This window comes from Nannospalax galili, unplaced genomic scaffold (genome assembly GCF_000622305.1).
Source record: "Nannospalax galili isolate Female #2095 unplaced genomic scaffold, S.galili_v1.0 scaffold685, whole genome shotgun sequence".
Lineage (NCBI taxonomy): Eukaryota > Metazoa > Chordata > Mammalia > Rodentia > Spalacidae > Nannospalax > Nannospalax galili.
The window spans coordinates 1,475,119-1,489,318 of record NW_008353482.1 but is presented as its reverse complement, the minus strand read 5'-3'; the positions used below and the strand labels follow the sequence as shown (position 1 = coordinate 1,489,318).

General features: G+C 38.3%; 1 non-coding gene across 1 annotated transcript; it reads right to left on the bottom strand.

Annotated features, from left to right (window-relative positions):
- Positions 1-5,736: 5,736 nt before the first annotated feature.
- LOC115067271 lies at positions 5,737-5,841 on the bottom strand. The gene has a single exon (XR_003846692.1). It is a non-coding gene; the product is annotated as a U6 spliceosomal RNA (small nuclear RNA).
- Positions 5,842-14,200: the final 8,359 nt, after the last annotated feature.

Sequence of the window (14,200 nt, the reverse complement as noted above, 5' to 3'; positions counted from 1 at the left end):
AGTGATTTCAAAAGCAACTTTCATGAGGATGTTGGAACATGGTTACACTTGATGTTTGACTATGAGCAGTAACGCTTGGGCCATCGCACAGCCATCGTGGTACGTTCAGAGCATCACCCTTCAGGACTACCCAGAAAAACAGGGTGGGAAAATGATTCCTCAGGACAGCAAAGAATGCAAATATAGACTATTTTTATTTTACACAAACACATACACACACATATGTGCATGTGTGCAGAGGGAGAGTGAGTGAGAGAGAGAGAGAGGAGAGAGGGAGAGAGAGAGAATATATTGAGCTATTTTAAAATCATAAATGGCAGCTGGATAGATGGCTCAGTGCTTGAGAATACTTGCAGCTCTTACAGAGAACCTAGGCTTCATTCCCTGCACCTACGTGGTAGCTAAGAACCACCTGTTACTCCAGTTCCAGAATATCCAATGCCCTCATCTGGCATCCTCAGGCACTGCATGCATTTTGTGAGCTACATACATGCACATAGAATTAAAATAAATAAAATTTAAATATCACAAATGATTCTTGGTTCATTTCTTTCTTAGTTACCTTTTGTGGACTACAAACACTGGGGCTAAAATGTGTAGGAATTTTGGATATGTCTCCTGCTTGTACTGATTATAAAATCATTTATTTATAAATATTTATTTATAAAATATATAAATATTTTATATAAATATATAAAATATATAAATATTTATTTATAAAATAAATGTGCCAACATCAAAATGAACAAGATAGGGGCTGGAGAGCTGGCTCAGCAGTTAAGAGCACTGGCTGCTCTTGCAGAGAACCCAGGTTCAGTTCTCAGCACCCACTTGATGGTAAACCATCTGTAACTTCAGTTCCAGAGGATCTGATGCCCTCTTCTGTCCTCTGCATCTGTATGGGCATGCTTACATATATACAGGCAGGATACACATACACATAAAATAAAAATAATAAAATATTTTTTAAAAAGATATTCATCTGTTTCATCATGAATTAATCAATGATCAGGAGAAACAGAGATCTCAGAACCAATAAGAACACAGGATTTGAAGACAGAGGGACTGGAGATCAGTGCTAAATAAAGAAATCTCACACAGGGAAGAAAAGGGCAGTCAGAACTTTAACTCTTAACCTAGTCTATATATTGACTGAAACTTTAAATTTATTATTTTTATTTTATGTGTGTGTGTATTGCCTGCATGTACATAAGTGCACCCATGTTGTGCAATGCCTGCGGAGGACAGAAGAGGCTGTCAGATCCCCTGGAACTGGAGTTACGGACAGTTGTTAGCTGCCACGTGGGTGCTGGGATTCGAACCTGGGTCTTCTGCAAGAGCAACCAGTGTTCTTAACCGCTGAGCCATCTCTCCAGCCCATTGACTGAAACTTTGTTACCTTTCGTCCTCCTTTTATAGGTAAGGAAGCCAAAGCTTAGAGAAGAGATGAATCAATTTTAGGTGTTTGTTTTTTGAAAAAGGAACTTAAACTTGTGATTCTCCTGCCTTAGCCTTGGGTGCTAAAATAACAATTATATGCCATCATGCTCAGCTCATGGGTCACTTTTAGATGTCTACACATAATCCATAGGTGTTCAAAGGAGGATTTTCTGTGCTTTTCTTGTGCCACACATAAAATTCTTTTACTAGAATCTGGAGGTCTTAAAAGTATGAAGTTGAATAATAGTCAAAGAATAAGTAGGTAGTATAGGCAGTTTCAAATATCAGCATCAACATCAGTGATGGAAGTAGTTAAAACATTATAACAACAATATGCATTTACTGAGCACTGTATACTAGGCACTAGTTTGAACTCTGAATGCCCTGTATTCTGTTTTAACAAGATGGAGCAGGCTGGGCTCCACAGCACAGAATCAACCTCTGCAGTGACTTGAGGTTCATTTCTCATTTACCCATGGGTCTATTTTGGATTTTGTGTTACTTTTTACTGCCTGGCAGATGTAGAGAAATATAAAATCACACATTTCCTCTTAAACTATTCACCTACAAGTGACATTGGGCCAGATGCTGTGGGACACAACACAATCACCAAGCTATGGCTAGTTTCAAGGGAATAGCTGTTCCTGTGAGGTAAAATCAGAAACAGCATGTCATAACAAGAGTGACTTCCACACATGCCTCATGCCCTTTACCTCCACCAAACTATTTCATAGAACCAGAAATGAGGCTTGGAGAGATTTAGGGACCTGTTGTAAGTTATACAAAGCAAGAAGGGTAGAACTTGGCCTACACAGCATGCATTTGAGTCTAAAGTTTGCCTTTTTTTCTATCATTTATTTTTTAATTAACAAATAAAAATTATATATATTTATCACAAACAATGTGATATATAATTTCACATATTTATTTGGGCTGGAAAAACTAAATTCTACTCTTGGCTATTATTAAGCCTCTATGATATTAACTGAACATTGTTATTAACTACATTCTATTATTTGTAGATCTCTTTTTCTTTTTCTTCTTTTTGAGACAGGATCTCATTCTAGACACAGTTGGAACTTGGCACTCATTATGAAACCAGGCTGGCCTTGATCTCACAGAGATCTGCCTGCCTTTGCCTTGGGATTATAGGATGAAAGGTATACTCCACCACACCTGGCTATTCCTACATCTCTTTATTTCTCCAATCTAACTCAGTTTTGATCAACATCTCTCAAACTCCTACCCTTATCCTCCAAGCCTCTGATAAGGGCCATTTGGCTTTCTTCTATGAGTTCAACTGTTTTAGATTCTACCTGTAAAGGAGATCCTGTGGCACTTTACCTTCTGTGCCTACCTTATATCATTTGGCACAACATCCTTCAGTTCCATCTATGCTGACACAAATGGCAGGATCTCCTTATCTTAATGACTGGATAGTATTCAATTTGTGTGTGTAATTTAAAAATCTGTTCTTACATTCCTTCAGTCCTTCAGGTTTTATTTATTATATCTTACCAAAGAGGACCATCTACTCTTAGTAGGAGGGCAGTGAAGATAGAGAACTTACTCCAATTTCCTAAGCAATAGTCAAAATCTGAAGCTTAGTTTGTCTGACCCTAGAGCCTGTGTCTTTTGCATTTACCTGACAAAATCATTGAGAGACATCACAGGTCTGAATTTAGTAAATGTTAGTTGGGTCCCTTGTACAAGGTATATGAAAATTAACCATTTCTCAGGTTAGCTCATGGTGCACAATGATTTTTCAAAGCAGTAGATAATTTGTTCTGTATAAAGAAAAGACTGACACAGCCATTCACCATCTCATGTGTTCATAAGAATTAGAGCATGTAACTTGTTTTTGAGCTGACCTTATTTCTACCTTTCAAAATATTGTCATTATATGCTGTTTAGTTGGAATAAAAATCCTCTACTGCTATATGCATGAGAATTGTTGTAAAATGTGCAATCTCATAATTTTTTAGTATTTCATTTATTATTTTTATTTTATGAGTACAAGTGTACTGCCTGCATGTATGTAAGTGTACTCATGTCCTGCAATGCCTACAGAGGTCAGAAGAGGGCGTCGGATTCCCTGGAAGGAACTAAAGTTACGGATAGTTGTTAGCTGCCGTGTGGGTGCTGGAATTTAAACCTGGGTCTTTTGAAAGAGCTACCAGTGTTCTTAACTGCTGAACCACCTCTCTAGCCCTGCAGTCTCATAATTATAATGTGCACAAAGCTACATAATCTATGTGGATGGCCTGACTGTGCTCACTAGGGCACCTGAGCCACCTTCACATCCTGATCAGGTTAGATTTCATTTGCATTTTGCTGTTTTAGGAGACAGAGAGGCAACTATACTGTCCTGATTCAAACACAGTGGGCAGGAATTGTTTTTAATCTCCTTCCATGAGAAAAAAGGCGCTGAAATATAAGAATGTGCCATCTTCTTGCTGGGCAGGGAGACAGGTACTTATAATTCCAGCATACAGGAGGCTGAGGCAGTCCGACCAAGTGCGGAAGGCTAGCCTAGGACACACAGTGAATTCTAGGCCAGTTTGGGGCGATAGAGTAAAATCCTGTGTCAAATTGCTAAGACAATGCAAATGAAAAGAATGTGCAAGTTTCTTGTCCTTTTCTCCAAGCAGAGAGAATGATTTGGAACCTGCACATGAATGAAGTTCTGAGTGACCACTTCTGGAGCTTTTTCCCCTGATGGGTTTCATGAATTTCCCTCCACCATGGAGGATTCAATTACTTTAACCAGATGTGTGTTTCTTCTCTGAGACTGAGGACTTAGGAGCCCTTGGAGAATTGCAATGCCTACTACTCCTGCTGGTGCTTACAGCAATGTCTCCCTTCTGATTACTGTTTAGCATCCCATCAGCCTTAGGTAAGTTCCTGTTACTGATCAGGCTCTGTGTCAGATGTTAAAATGCAAGAATGAGTAAGAATGTACCCATATAATTAACATGTTTATTTACAAGATCAAGAGTTGATGAAAGCTGAGAACCCATGTCAATCTTTCTCTGCAATCTGACTTGTGCCTAGAACATGTCCAAGAGCCACCCATTTTGAGATTTTCTTGAGTTGGGGATACTCACAATGTATCTCTGATTGTAGCCAAGTTCCTTTTTGGTGCCAGTTTGTTTGTGATACTGGACAGTGAAATTCAAGTCTGTCTTTGCTAGTATGCTAGTCAGCTTTCTACTTCTGTGACAAAATACTTGAGATAATTGATTTATAAGGAAGAAAGATTGATTTTGGCTGATGGTTTTAAAGGTTCTAGTTTGTGGTTGGTTGGCTCTGTTGTTTCAGGAACTGTGGTAAGACAGAACATATAGAAGGAGCAGGTGGGTAGGGCAATATTCCAACTCCTGGCAGCCGGAAAACAGGGAGAGAAGGGGCCAGGACCCTAATATCCCCTTTGTGGCCACACCTCAATGATCTAATTTCCTTACACAAGGCTTCACATCCTGGGAAGTCATATCACATCCTAGTAGGACTATTGGATAGCGATTAAGTCTTTAAGCATTAGCATAAGGGCCTTCCAAAGACATTTAAAAAACATGTATAAACACACACACACACACACACACACACACACACACACACACACACACTCACTCACTCACAATGTGGTGGTTTGAATGAAAATGTCCCCTATAGACTCCGAGTATTTGGACATTTTGTCCCCAGATGGTGGTGCTGTTTTGGGAGGTCCTAGAAGGTGTGGCGATGCTGGAGGAAGCACATCACTGGGGGTGGGCTTAGAGAGTTCTTAAGGTTTGCTGGATCTGCAGTTGCTCTCTTGCTTCCTGTGCCTGCCTGAAGATGTAGCACTTAGCTTCTACTCCTCCTCCAGCCACCTCTGCTGCCATGCCTCCCCACTAAGACCGACTGCAATTCTCTTGGAACCATAAACTCAAATAAATTCTTCTTTTCATAAGTTGCTTTGGTCAGTGTTTTTATCACAGTAAAAGAAAAGTGACTAATACACACACACACACACACACACACACACACCTCTGAAAGTCCTTCTAATTTTTTTTTTTTTTTTTTTTTTTTTTTTTTTTTGTCTTTTTGAGACAGGGTCTCCCTGTAGCCACAGCTGTCCTGGAACTCACTGTGTAGACCAGGCTGGCCTTGGGCGTGCGCCACCACGCCCAGCCTTCTTTAAAAATTTATTTATTCCTTTTTATAAGCAAAGTTATATAAATACATTTCTTTCCACTTTATTCAAAACAAACAGCATTTGGGGTCCTGATTGACGGAGAAACTGAAAAGGGAAACAAAAATATGGGAGTTTTCATGAATTAGTGTCTACTTGCTCAGTGACTGTGCTCATCTTCTCTGTATTGTTCTACTTTTTAGAACTTGTGCTGCAGAGGTGAGCACAAAAACAGTGAAATTTCTGAACAAAAAGAAAGAAAAACTTAAAAGCTATCAGAATAAAAGAACATTTTATTTAGTAGTTAACAATGATGAAATTCACTCAGGACTGCACATCAAAATATAGTTAGTGAAGAAGGGAAAACCATCTTTAAACTGCTATTTTTTTTTAAAAGATCTGCTTGATCCAGAAGTATATATACAAAGAGTAGCTGCTCTAAAAATCATGAGTTAAAGACATTTTCAGGTAAGTTGTTGCAATATAGGACTCTCCTCAGTCAGTGAAAGCTAGGAAACTATGGTACCAGTAAATGTGCATTACAAAAGAGTAAACTTCTTCAAGCTAAAAGAATTATAACCCTTTGAAATCCAGCTGTATACGTGGCAAATATGCTCATAAATAAATGAACACCATTTTTTCTCCCCAAAAAGATATAAAGTATAACAAGAACTCTCATGGTTTCAGGAAATAAATATTTATATCATTTTAGTCTAATCTTTCATTTGTCTGAGGGCATTTGATCATCATACGTAGATTGATATGAACTGACAAGAATACTATAGTTAGATTTTGTTGAGGATTTCCTGTACAGCAGCTTTACAAATCAGGTTCACCAGGAGTAAGTCATGACAGATGGAAAATATGCTACTGTTCTTTAGTCCAGAGCATGTTTTATATTTTATTTTAGCTAAGTATTTGGTAACTGCATCTATATACTGCTGGATAAGTTAATTTCCTAGGTAGGAAAATAATTCCTTATTCAAATCTCTAAAGATCACTCACTACCAGTTCAGCATCAAACTGATAAGTGATCCTTAGTGGTGGGCCCTGGGCACATATCATTGAGAAATTTCATACCATGCACAAGTGAAAACAGATTTGCAGCTGCAGATACAGACAGCAGAATCAAAGATGAAAACAAATGGCATAGACAGTTAAGAACAAGGAACTTAGGGAATGAAATTTGTTAGGAGGAGCTTGGGAGATGCAAAAATTTCTGACTTGGGCAAGAGTCATGAGAACAAGCCATGGGATTCTAGACAAGAGAAAGCTCAAATGAGCCAGTTTTCTGAGAAGGCTGCCAAGACAGAACAATTAAAATGAGCACACAAAAGAAAATGTCACCACCCTCCTGCTTTGTCTTTGGATGTTGCTATAATAGACTAATCTGTCCATTCCTAGTACCTTCTTGCATTTGAGTACATTTATATCTATTGAAAAAATTCCCATGAGACTATAAATACAAATAAGTTCTTTAGTAGATTTGGAAAAGTAGGAGTATCTTTTTAAAAATTATCTAATTTTGATCTGTTCCTCAGGAGTCACATGGGCTTGGGAGGAGCCTCTGGCTCCTTTCTTTCACCAGTTCTGCCTATGTGAAGTTAAGTCAAAGGTCCTGCTCCACTGTGGCTGGCTTCACTTGGAAGCATGGAGGAAATGATTCCTCTGTGTTGACCCTCCTCTTTGTAGACTGGACACTGGTTCAAGTCCATCTTGTGGGGTCTCCTCGGCCTCCTTGATCAAGAGGACAGGTGACCCACGACAATTACAGGACATTTTGAGAGATTCTCATAGTCCCCTGGAACTAGTCAATTCTAGCAGGGCAAGGAGCAAAAACTGTCCTTTATGTCTATCTGACCAAATTATTATAGGCCTCAAAGTATGTCTGTTAAACATCCAAGAAGGTTAGTTCCACCAGTCTGGTACTTTTAATTACTGTATGTCATGTAGATAAATCTTGGGCAAAGACCAATTGTTCTCAGACAAATCTTACCTAGACATATATTTCTTGATCTGGTATTTATAATTTGTCAGTAGGTTGTTGGAGTAATATGGTTCCCTCTGGTTTTTAAAACTAGCTAGGCATTATTTATCTCTCGCATTGTCTCATCCCCCCATCATGGTTTCCCCAATTAAGGTGCCCCTGTAGTCCCCTTTTCTCCCTTAATAATACCCTTCTCCTATGGTCTTACCTCTCTTGAACTCCTTCTTTCCCTTTATCTGCTAGGTTCCTTGTATACCCTTCCCTCCCTCCTCCCTTAAACTAACCCAATTTTTATCCATATCTCCCTTATTAACACCTGTTTTCTACTGTTTTTCTCTTTCAGGTTATTTCTTTTCCTTTATCTCCCTGGTTCATTTCCATTTTCCTGGGTCCTCTAGTTATGTCTGGATACATACTCACTTATCAGGGTTTGGTTCTAGGATCCACATATGAGGGAGAACATATGTCGATTTTTTTTCTGAGTTTGTGTTATTTCATTTAGTAAACAGTTTCTAGTTCCATCCATTTACTTGCAAATTTCATGATTTCATCTTTCTTTACTGCTGAGTAAAACTCCATCATATAAATGAACCACATTTTCATTATCCACTCATCAATTGAGGGACACTTAGGTTGCTTCCATCTCTTAGCTATTGTGAAAAGAGCAGCAACAAACATGGATGTACAAGTGCCTCTGCAATAGGATGAGTTCTTTGGGTATATGCCAAGGAGTGGTATAACTGGGTCAAATGGTAGGTTCATTTGTAGTTTTTTAAGAGTTCTCCACACTGCTTTCCATAGGGGTTGAACAAGTTTGCAGGCCCACGATCAGCAAATGAGCATTCTCCTTTCTCCACAACCTCCCAGCATTTGATATCATTTGTCTCTTGATCTTAGCCAGTCTGACTGGGACAAGATGAAATCTTAAAGTGGTTTTAATTTGCATTTCCCTGATTATTAGTGATGTTGAACATCTTTTAAGATGCTTCATAGCCATCTTTACTTCTTTTGAGAACTCTCTGTTCAGCTCCTTAGCCCATCTTTTAATTGGGTTACTTCTTATCTTGATTGTCTGTTTTTTGAGTTCGTTATATATTCTCGATATTAAACCTCTGTCAGATGTGTCGATGGTGAAGATTTTCTCCCATTCTCCGGGTTTTCTGTTCACTTCCCTGGTTGCCTCCTTTGACGTACAGAGCTTTTTAGTTTAATGAGGTCCTATTTGTTAATTCTTGCCCTTGTTTCATGACCAGTTGATGTCTGGTTTAGATGAATCTTTCCTATACCTATATCTTGTAGGTTTTTCCCAGTGTTTTCTTCTAACAGTTTCAGAGTTTCAGGCTTTACTTTGAGGTCATTGATACATTTGGAATTGACTTTTGTGCAAGGTGAAAGATAGGGGTTTAGTTTCATTCTTCTACAACCTTAAGAGTAAAAATAAATTGGTTTTTCTGGGCCAACTGCATGGTCTTAAATACCCAAAAGGATAGTATAAGGAAAGTATAACCAAAGATTAAAGGGGCCAATATAATTTCTTAAGAGTCCATATGCATAGCTAAAGGCTATACAACAAGCAACAATGCCAGAGAGGTGCTACCTTCTTTTGAGTTGTTGGCCAGGGTGGCCAAAGGGACTCCCAGATAGTAATCCAGCATAAAACTGGGACAATGAACAGCAGACCCCAATCTTATCGAAAAGAATATTGACAACTGATTGCTGCTAGATGAGGAACAGCTGACCTTCCTAAAACAAAGACCTCTAGATAGGCTGACTAGATTCACCATATGGACAAATAGTGGGGAATGGCTGGGGTGCTGACAACACAGCAGACAGTAGCAGGGATATCAGAGTATAAGGGCTCTAGTCGGGGGAGGGAGGCTATAGGAAGGTGCTACCTGGGAAGTGGGTGTATGGTTGAATAAGATGTTTTGGGATGTTCTGTGTGATACACACACACACACACACACACACGCACACACACGCACACACACACAAATCAACAAATTAAAAAAAATGGATTATATTTGAGGAGGAAGCATGGAAATTTTTTTCATGTTAATTAGTAGAGGTGATAAACATTACCATTGAAATCTACCTGATGACTTTATAGGCATACACAGGCGCCAAGGATCCAAGTGCAATTGATTATGACTAGTAATAATCAGATACATACAGATTAGAGATGCATGTGCCAACATCTCAGTGTTAGTAGCAAAAACAATGAGTCTTTCTGCAAGGAACAATATATTCTAAAATGAAATGGAGATCTTTTTTAAAGGTTAAAAACTCATTCAATTTTATGTCTTACAGGGCTTATACTAAGTTCAATATTGCATAACTGTATTAATTCAACTGTGAACCTAGAAACTCACAGCCACTTGTGAAGAGATATACTCTTGACTCTGGAATGTGTTACTGAATATGTTAAAGCTGTAATGAAATGCTTATTCTAATCATGTAGTTATTAAAAATTAAAAAAAATAAAAATAACTTCAAAAAATCAGATGATTTTTTGGGCATGGTGGTGTATGCCTTTAATTCTAGCAGTCGGGAGGCAGAGGCAGGCCTCTGTGAGTTCAGAGTCAGCCTGGTCTACATAGGCAGTTTTAGGCTAGCCAGAGTACATAATGAGACCATGACTCAAAAAACCAACAAAAATGGGGCTGTAGAGATGGCTCAGCAGTTAAGAGCACTGATCGACCCTGCAGAGGCCTATGTTCTGGGTGTCAGCACCCACATGGCAGCTAACAACTGTGAGTAACTGCAGTTTCAGGGGCCTCTGCAGGCTTTGTACAACACAGGTGCACTTATTTACATGCAGTCAAAACACTCATACATATAAGTTAAAAATAAATAAAAAGAGGAAAAAACAACAACAGAATAAAAAACAAAAGAAAATTTTCTAAGTTTGGAGACAGTCCCTATTACCAAATGGCCCTTTTGGGAAAAGCAGAAAAATCCAGTATTACTGTATTTTCAAACCTAGGGACTCCCTCACATACACTCCACTGACTCAGCAAGCAAAGATCCCAACATCTTTATTTTCTTAATATTTACTTTTGAGTTTTATCTTGTTTTAGCATTTATCTTGTTTGAATAGGCTTTTATGGTTTTCTTTTTTTTTCTTTTCTTTTTTTTTTTGACAAAGTCTCCTTAGTCCCAGCCTGCTTGGAACTCACTATGTGTACCAGGCTGACCTGAGTCTCACAGAGATCCACCTTCCTCTGCCTCCCAAGGACTGGGATTAAAGACGTGCCACCACACCCAGCATGAATAGGTTTTTACAATATTCCTTTCTTTTCCTAAACCTCCTCAGTATTTTCTTTAGTCTCACACCTTTAATTCATACATTTTCCCTCTCATGCTTATTTTACAGTCTACTTTTTCCTTTCTCTATTTCCTTTTTTATTTATTTACTATTTAAAAAATAATATTTCCACACCCACAAGCATTTGGGGAACACAAATTAGGAACACAAGTTAGATTTGATAGACCTTTTAAAAAGAAAAAAAAAATGGAGGATGTGAAGTCCATGTAGGACAGTAGGTTGGGGCTGAAATTTGAGTAAGCAGTCTGAATATGTTCAAAATACACTGTATGGTTAATTCTTTGAGAATTTCATGCAATGTATTTTGATTAGATCTATCTTCTTCCTCCCACAGCCACTCTCAGCTCCCTACCCACCAAAATTATATCTTTCTTTTTTTTCTTAAAGTCCGTTGAGTCCAATTTGTGTTGTCTAAATACTCTAGGCTGTGGGACCATTCCCTAGACCTCGGTCAACCCACCAGGGGTCACACTTTTAAAGAAAACTGATGCGCTGTCTCCCAGCACCTATCAGTCAGTAATAGTTCCTCAGCTAGGGATAGAACACCATGCTCACCTCTCCCCTCCATGCTCGGGTTTTGTTTTCCTTGGGGTTGTACAGGTCATGTGCATGCTGTTACAAGCACGGTGAATTCATATATCTACTGTCCTGTTCAATCTGGAAAACACTGAGTGTAGTCATCTACCACCTCTGCTTCTTTTTCTTTTTAATTATTAATACCTTTGGCTTTAAAAATCTTGAAGTTACATTTATCCTAGTAGTATCCTAGATCTTCAGTTTCTGAAACATATCAGGGATATACTTGAAGTATGTACTGGCTTTGTATTACACTTTAATATTGTACTTGTCAAATCATTTTTTTCTTCTATTATTGCAGCCTGCTTCACCTTTTAAACAGTGGGCATGATAAGGTCAAGCAAAGGCTACCTACAAAGAAGATTCACATTAATAAATCAAATAAGTAAAAAAATGGGAACAAAGAAAAAACTTAAAAGGTAGAACATACCCATCCCCCAAAGTATGTAAAATACAACAAAGAAACACAAAATCTATGAGATACACATGAATTTTTCAAAACTTTATGTATTATGTGCATGATTATATTACTTGCATATATGTAAGTGCATCCATGTCACACAGTGCCTCAGGAGGTCAGAAGAGGGTGTCAAGTGCCCTGGAGCTGGAGTGATTGTTAGTTATCATGTGGGTGCTGGGATTTCTGGGTCCTCTGCAAGAGCAGCCAGTGCTCTTAACTGCTGAGCTATCTCTCCAGCCCCACACATACATTTTTAAAAGAGCAGGCATTTCTCTTCCATAAGAAGACAAGCCATTGTGACACCCTCAAAAGCTGACAATCTCTCAGATACTGAAACCAAAGACTATGAAGTAGAAAAAAATGCTAAAAAAGTCCTAGAATTCTACCTTTAAAAACATTCAATGACTACATAGATGCTATAAACAAGCAAATGAGTCGAATAAGGAAGCCAGTTCAGACCTAGATATAGACCTTAGCAAAGTCAATGAAAAGGTTAGCAATATGGGGGAAATATTTAGAAAAATGCAGCAAAAATTCAGCAAAGAAATTGAAATTCTGAAAAAGAACCAAACAGAAATACTAGAAATGAAAGAATCATTTAAAGATACAATGGAAAGCATCCTGAAAATACAAACCCAAGCAGAAGAAAGAATATCAGAGATGCAGTGAAAGCTTAATGTAACAATGTACTCAGATATAGATAAGAAAAATATGACCCATAAGCAGGACCCAAATTTTCAAGATCTCTGTGATTCATCAAGAGACCAAACCTGAGAATCCACAGGATAGAAAAAAAGCTGGGATAAAAACTAAAAGCATATAAAATTTAGTCAATAAAATTATATATGATAAATCTTTCAAATTTAAAGAAATTTAGAGAAATGGACATCCAAATGTAAGAGGCATTTAGAACCACAAATAGAAATGATCAGGGAAAAATTTCTCCAGGATATATTTTAATCAAGATTTCAAAGCAACAACAGAAAATAGATAATATTAAAAGACATCAAAGAAAAATGCCAATTTACCTGTAAACGTAAACATCAAGATAATATCAGATCTTATGTCAGCAAATCTAAAATCCAGGAAATTGTGGAATGATATCTTCAAGCCCTGAAACAGAACAATGACCAAACAAGACTGCTATATCCAGCAAGGCTATCTTTTAAAATTGATAGAAAATAAGGGCTCAAGACAAGCACAGGGTAAAACAACTGATAACCACTAAGCCACAACAATCAGAAGAAAAAGAATCTGAAGCACAGAAGAGAAAGAAAGTCAGAAGAGTGCAGAAAAGAGTTTCCTGAAAGGAATAAACGAACAAAGAGGAGTTAAGAGGGAATCCACCAAATCCAAGAGAGTAAACCAACAAACGCCTAACCCCAAGAGGGAGAAAAGTAAAGAACGAATAATGAACGACATACAAGCCAAACCCAAAAGCAATAGACAGAAATAAATTATAAAGATCGGACAGAAGTTGATGAAATGAAGACCAAGAAAACAGCACGTAGAATTAATGAAGCCAAGGTTTCAATGGTAAACAAAGTCAGGTTTGCGCTCCCAGTGCTCCTTAGTGTGGTTTCATCCACTGGAGCCCGATCAACCTTCTAACAGTCACCCTTAAATGAGACTTAATCTCCCCTTCCCAGCAGCCATCAGTTGCCAATAGTTCCTCAGGTGTGAATGGGTTTCTTACCCACTTCCCCATGTCTATACTGGGATTTTGTCTGGCTTGAGCTTATGTGGGACTTTCATATTCTGTCATCATTGCTGTGAGTTCATTTGAGTAACTGACTAGCTGTCTGGAAAACTATTTCCTGTGGTCATCCACCTCCTCTGACTCTACCCCCTCTTTTGCAAAAAACTTGAGCACTGGGGGGCAGATATAGGCAGTTTGATATAGGTGTTCAATTCAGGGATAATCACCCGCAGTCTCTTACTCTCTGCACATTGGCCAGTTGTGGGTTTTTGTGCTAATTACCATCTGCTGCATAAGGAATCTTCTCTGGTGAGACCCGAGAGATGCATTAATCTATGAGTATAACAATAAGTCATTTGCAGTCACTGTAATAGTATACCCATTTATCAGAATAATATTAGTAGGCCTATGGCCTGTGACTTGTGTAGCCACATGTTCCTAGGCTCTATATCAATGTCAGGTATGGGCTCCATCTTATAAAGTGGACCTTAAATTCACTTAGAAAGTGATTGATTACTCCCATAATTCTCATGCCA